Source organism: Phocoena phocoena, chromosome 11, assembly GCF_963924675.1.
Source record: "Phocoena phocoena chromosome 11, mPhoPho1.1, whole genome shotgun sequence".
NCBI classification, from domain to species: Eukaryota; Metazoa; Chordata; class Mammalia; order Artiodactyla; family Phocoenidae; genus Phocoena; species Phocoena phocoena.
Window position 1 is genome coordinate 97059516 of NC_089229.1, and position 6000 is coordinate 97065515.

Sequence of the window (6000 nt, forward strand, 5' to 3'; positions counted from 1 at the left end):
GTGTGGCGTCAGCACCATTGTCTAGCGACATCTGCATTCCTCAAGAGCTTTGGAATGTCATGCCTTTTCTCTTCCATCTCTGGTCCTGCCACCACGCTGGATGACTTCACCTCCAACCTGATGGCTTTTCCATCCCTTTGGTTTCCCTTTCCTCAGCGTACTCAAGACCAACGCTCTCCCTTGTCTTTGAAAACCTTGCCGTTTCTGAAGAGCTTCTCTGCGTTCCAGCCGACTGGCGTTATGGGTGTGGGCGTGGCTGCACACTGTCTCAGGAGGATAAGCTGGAGGAGGGAGGGGTGCAGGACAGCCACAGAACATGGCCCAGGGGGACACCCCGGAAGCCTGAGAGAGGAGGCTTAAGCTCCAGTAGAGGCTCTCTTTTATATCAGAGGGCAAAAGTGCATAAGTTCATTGCTCTGGAAGAGGCTGTAGCCGGAAGATACCCTGGGATCAGATGCCGTGCACAAGCAGGTCGCTAGTTTAAAACATGCTGATTTCTGACACTCCTCCCACCTAGTGGTGGGTCCATGTGCCCTTCTCTTTAGGTGGGTGGCCTGTGCCCGTTTTGATCAATACAGTATAGAGGAAGTAACATTGTGTGACTTCCAAGGCTAGGCTGTAAGCGGCCGTGTGGCTTCTGCCTGCTCTTGGGACCCCGAGCTGCCATGGGAGGCACTGACATTCAAGGCCACCATGTGGGAGACCCCCCTCACCATGGCCTTCCAGCCAGTGCTGCCAAGGCACTCATTTTGTGGGTGAACTGGCCTGGGTGACCCATGCCAGCCCGTCTGTCACCTGAAAACCACCAAGGACCTCTGTCAAGGCTACCTGACCCAGAAGAATCGCCCAACCCAGCTCGACTCAATTCCCTGAGCCACAACATCATGAGAAATGAGAAAACAGTGGGGTTTTTTTTACGCCACCAAGTTTGGGGGAGTTTTTTACACAGTGAAAGATGGACAAACACCCAGAGCTGGAAAAAGTACAGAGGATGAGAGGTGTCACCTTTTAGTGCCAGTGATGACATCTCACTAAGTTTGCTCGGAAGAGTCTGAGAACATTCCCGGAGGATGGTCTAAAATGGACCTCGGGAACCACGAAGAATAGGACCGTCCCCACGGAAGAGGCAAGCCGTCAGGCACCTGAGGCCCTGCAGCCGAGGGTCTGACTACAAAGGGGCGACACAGAGCCACCTCTGCTCCTGGGGACCTCAGGGCAAGTGATTGTGGGGGGCTGGGGAGGAGGAGGGAGGAAGGGAGACACAGAGAAAGAGAGGACGGAGGGAGGAAGGCAGACAAGGCTTTCTTTCTTTTTTTTTTTTGCTGTACGCGGGCCTCTCACTGCCGTGGCCTCTCCCGTTGCGGAGCACAGGCTCCGGACGCGCAGGCTCAGCGGCCATGGCTCGCGGGCCCAGCCGCTCCGCGGCCTGTGGGATCTTCCCGGACCGGGGCACGAACCCACGTCCCCTGCATCGGCAGGCGGACTCTCAACCACTGGGCCACCAGGGAAGCCCTGACAAGGCTTTCTTGAACAGGATTTCAGCTGAGTCCAAGGCCCCTGCATGGTGGCGTTTGGAAAAACGGCTAGGGAAAAATGGGGGAGGAGAGACTGTCCCCCAAAACCACCACGACTGCCGCCCAGAGGGTGTCTGCATCTAGACCCACCCATGTTAGGAGCCACTCCAGCCCGCCAGCAGCCAGAGCTGGCTAACCCCACCCCAGCTGACATTTTCTTCCTAGCAGCCAGGGACACGGACACAAGCACGAGGATATGAGCACTCAGGGCCACAGAGGGCTTCCTGGCGGTGACACAGAATAGGCCACGCCCCTGCGGCCGCTGGGACCTTGTCGCAGGGTGGCCGGGGCAGTGCCTACAGCTCTCTGCCATCCGAGCAGAGCAGGAGGAGGAGTGATTCCAACCTGGACACGAGCTGCTGGAAAACAGGCCAGCAGAGCGTGTGCGTGTGAGGGTATCTGTGAGTGTGCCTGTGTGTGTGTCCGTGTGAGTATATGTGCATGTATGTCTGTGTCTGAGTGTGTGTTTATGTGTGTGTCCATGTGTATCTGTGTGTGTGTCTGTATGTGAGTGTGTATGTCTGAGTGTGTGTGTGTCTGTGTGTGTGTCTGTATGTGAGTGTGTATGTCTGAGTGTGTGTGTGTCTGTGTGTGTGTCTGTATGTGAGTGTGTATGTCTGAGTGTGTGTGTGTCTGTGTGTGTGTCTGTATGTGAGTGTGTATGTCTGAGTGTGTGTGTGTCTGTGTGTGAGTGTGTATGTCTGAGTGTGTGTGTGTGTGTCTGTATGTGAGTGTGTATGTCTGAGTGTGTGTGTGTCTGTGTGTGTGTCTGTATGTGAGTGTGTATGTCTGAGTGTGTGTGTGTCTGTGTGTGTGTCTGTATGTGAGTGTGTATGTCTGAGTGTGTGTGTGTCTGTGTGTGTGTCTGTATGTGAGTGTGTATGTCTGAGTGTGTGTGTGTCTGTGTGTGTGTCTGTATGTGAGTGTGTATGTCTGAGTGTGTGTGTGTCTGTGTGTGTGTCTGTATGTGAGTGTGTGTGTGTCTGAGTGTGTGTGTCTGTATGTGAGTGTGTATGTCTGAGTGTGTGTGTGTCTGTGTGTGTGTCTGTATGTGAGTGTGTATGTCTGAGTGTGTGTGTGTGTCTGTGTGTGTGTCTGTATGTGAGTGTGTATGTCTGAGTGTGTGTGTCTGTATGTGAGTGTGTATGTCTGAGTGTGTGTGTATCTGTGTGTGTGTCTGTATGTGAGTGTGTATGTCTGAGTGTGTGTGTGTCTGTGTGTGTGTCTGTATGTGAGTGTGTATGTCTGAGTGTGTGTGTGTCTGTGTGTGTGTCTGTATGTGAGTGTGTATGTCTGAGTGTGTGTGTCTGTATGTGAGTGTGTATGTCTGAGTGTGTGTGTGTCTGTGTGTGTGTCTGTATGTGAGTGTGTATGTCTGAGTGTGTGTGTCTGTGTGTGTGTCTGTATGTGAGTGTGTATGTCTGAGTGTGTGTGTGTCTGTGTGTGTGTCTGTATGTGAGTGTGTATGTCTGAGTGTGTGTGTGTCTGTGTGTGTGTCTGTATGTGAGTGTGTATGTCTGAGTGTGTGTGTGTCTGTGTGTGTGTCTGTATGTGAGTGTGTATGTCTGAGTGTGTGTGTGTCTGTGTGTGTGTCTGTATGTGAGTGTGTGTGTCTGAGTGTGTGTGTGTCTGTGTGTGTGTCTCTGTGTGCCCATGTGTGCAGCGTGTTGGGAGAGGGATGCCGAGGAGGGGAGACAGCCCTAGGGCTGGAGGAGCACAGGCTGGGCGCGCCTTGCAGCTTCCCCAGTCAGTCTCCACGGGACCTCGGACAAGCCTTGTTTCCACCTCCCAGGCATCAGTTTGCTCTTCTACAAAGTGAGGGAATCCGGGCAAATCATCCTAAGATCTTCGCAGTGTCTGCAGTCTGCCTACCCACAGACGGGCAGAGACAAGGCTCTGGGCTCCCTGCTCTCTCTCTCTGGTCCCCAGGGACAAGGGGGGTGGGGTGGGAGACGGCTCTGGGGCCCTGCTGACCCCGCTTCCACCCCCCGCCAGCTCTGCCCATGTAAGGAGGGAGGCACATGGCCCCAGTGGCCCTCTCGGGTCTCCAGGAATTGGAAACATGTAAGGACAGGCTGGGGAGAAGCCCGGGAGATAGAAAGAGAAACTCTGGGTCAAGTTTGCATTTCTCATTATTCCTCCAACCCTTCTCAAATTCCTTTTGTTTAGAAACCTCCTTGGGTTTCTGAAGGCTGTCCCCTCCCCCATCCCACCCCTGGAAAAGTCTAGGAGCTCCTCCAGCCTGTAACCCTTCTGGATAACATGTTCCATATGTCGGTCACTCTCTGCATGAGATGTGAGCACTCCCTTTCCTGGTCACCTCCTCTGTGGTGTCCCCACAAGCCTCTCCCTAGAACAAGAGGTAGCCAGGGCTTCCAGCAGGTCGGAGCCCGCTGAACCTGGGAATTCCTGCAGCTTTGCCTCCAAGGGCCTGGAGGGGGCCTGCCTTGGCCCCAGCCTGCCCACCACCACCGACAGCTGCACCAGACCCTCCTTTAAGCTCTGGGGCCAACTGAGCAGCGCTGACCCAGCTTGCCACGTTACTTGGTGAGAGCGCGCTTCTGCAGCGAAGCACACAGCCCTCTATTGTTTTCCTTTCCCACCCAGCTCCCCCCTCCTGTGGCTACCCACCGTGGTAAATAAAGGCTGAGGATTTTTCCAACACAACTTCCAATGCTTTATGGGGGGGATGTGAGCACACCTTCCGTACCTCCTCCCCTGACCTCTACCCCACAACCCCCGCCCCCTCTGATGCATCTTTTGGTGATTTGAGTTTGACTCTTGAAAAATGCAATGCATGGCTTCACACTAGTTTTGGTGGATTTTCCAAAAGACAGAAGAAGGTGGGTCTTCACCCCTCTGGAGGGGTTGAGTTGAAAAGGCTGAAGATGACCTCAAATAAGCACCAGGGAGCCTGAGAACCGTGTGGAGCTCCTCTTCCTCAAAAGCACAATTGTACTTAAAGGTTCCAGGCCCCCATGGGTGTTCTGGAGAGCAAGCAGAGGCTACCTTGAGACAGGCAGTGAGGCAACCCTTTAATCTAACAAACACAGACAGGAGAAGTGGGCAAAGCATCCAACAAGAGGCTCGAAGCTTTCACAGACACAGGGCGTGGGCAGAAAACATCTGGGGACATGGCAGAACCCCCTGATCTCTTAAAGGAAGGAAGGATACTACACTAAGCACCTACTATATGCCAAGGACTGCAACTTAAAACCTGCATCCTACCGTCTTTAGCCTTCTGGGTGGACATGAAGTGAGGAAAATTATAAAGAGAGGGTATTGCTATTTTAAAGCTGAGAAATTTAGGGCACAGCGTAAGTGAGTGATGGGCTCAAAGCTGTCACAGCCAGAACCAGAACCGTGCTTCCTGACTCCTGATACAGCACTCTTCCTAAAAGATAACCTCTCTATTCTCAAAGCCCTGAAGGGCTTCCCTGGTGGCGCAGTGGTTGAGAGTCCGCCTGCCGATGCAGGGGACACGGGTTCGTGCCCCGGTCCGGGAAGATCCCACGTGCCGCGGAGCGGCTGGGTCCGTGAGCCATGGCCGCTGAGCCTGCGCGTCCGGAGCCTGTGCTCCGCAACGGGAGAGGCCACAACAGTGAGAGGACCGCATACCACAAAAAAAAAGAGCCCTGAAGAATCCAGAGGACAGACCATATGCCTGGGACCGCCCAGGACGTACAGATCCCCCAGCTCTCTGTGAATTTTGGGAGAGTCCCTACAGCTACAAAATGCAGACTGCACTTTTCTCTAGGCCCACTGCCTCTTTGATGCACCAACGTATACAAAGTGGATCATTTCCAAAGGTGGGCCACCTCTGGCTGTGCAGGGAGATGGGTGGGGCCAGTCCTTGGCTCAAGTTCTGCACCTACTTCTTTCTAAGCCTCCCCCAGTCCCCCCTCCTCCATTCCTGGCTCTATTTTGTCTGAAGATTTATTGTATTCTGGAGATCAAACAACCGGTTAAGCAAAAGCCTGTGTTAAAAACAATCTTTCTCAACAATACCTGTTTTAAGAAAATGACAACAATCGTGAAGGAAAATGTGTTTGATGATGGGCATGAGACTAACGAGACAACTGAACTAATATAATTGGGGGATCTCACTTCAGAAGCTCCAATTACGCTTGAAGGGCTTTGGCAAGGAGCCCTGCAATTTGGTGCTAATGAATGCATTAACATAGAGGGTAAGTTGGAACCCAAGAATGTGCAGGAATGTGTCCTGACACCGTGCTGGGCGCGCAGTAGGAGGGCCACCGAGGACCTGATGAGCTGAAGTGGAAAAGGGTTGGAGACCTTAGGACAGGCCGTCATTTCTAGCCAACAGACCAGCTCTTCTGCCTCTGGACCAATTTGCAGAGTTTGAGCCGTCTACTTCAGGGAGATCTATTTTGGTTTACTAGAAAGAAGGCTCTGGTGAGTTTCC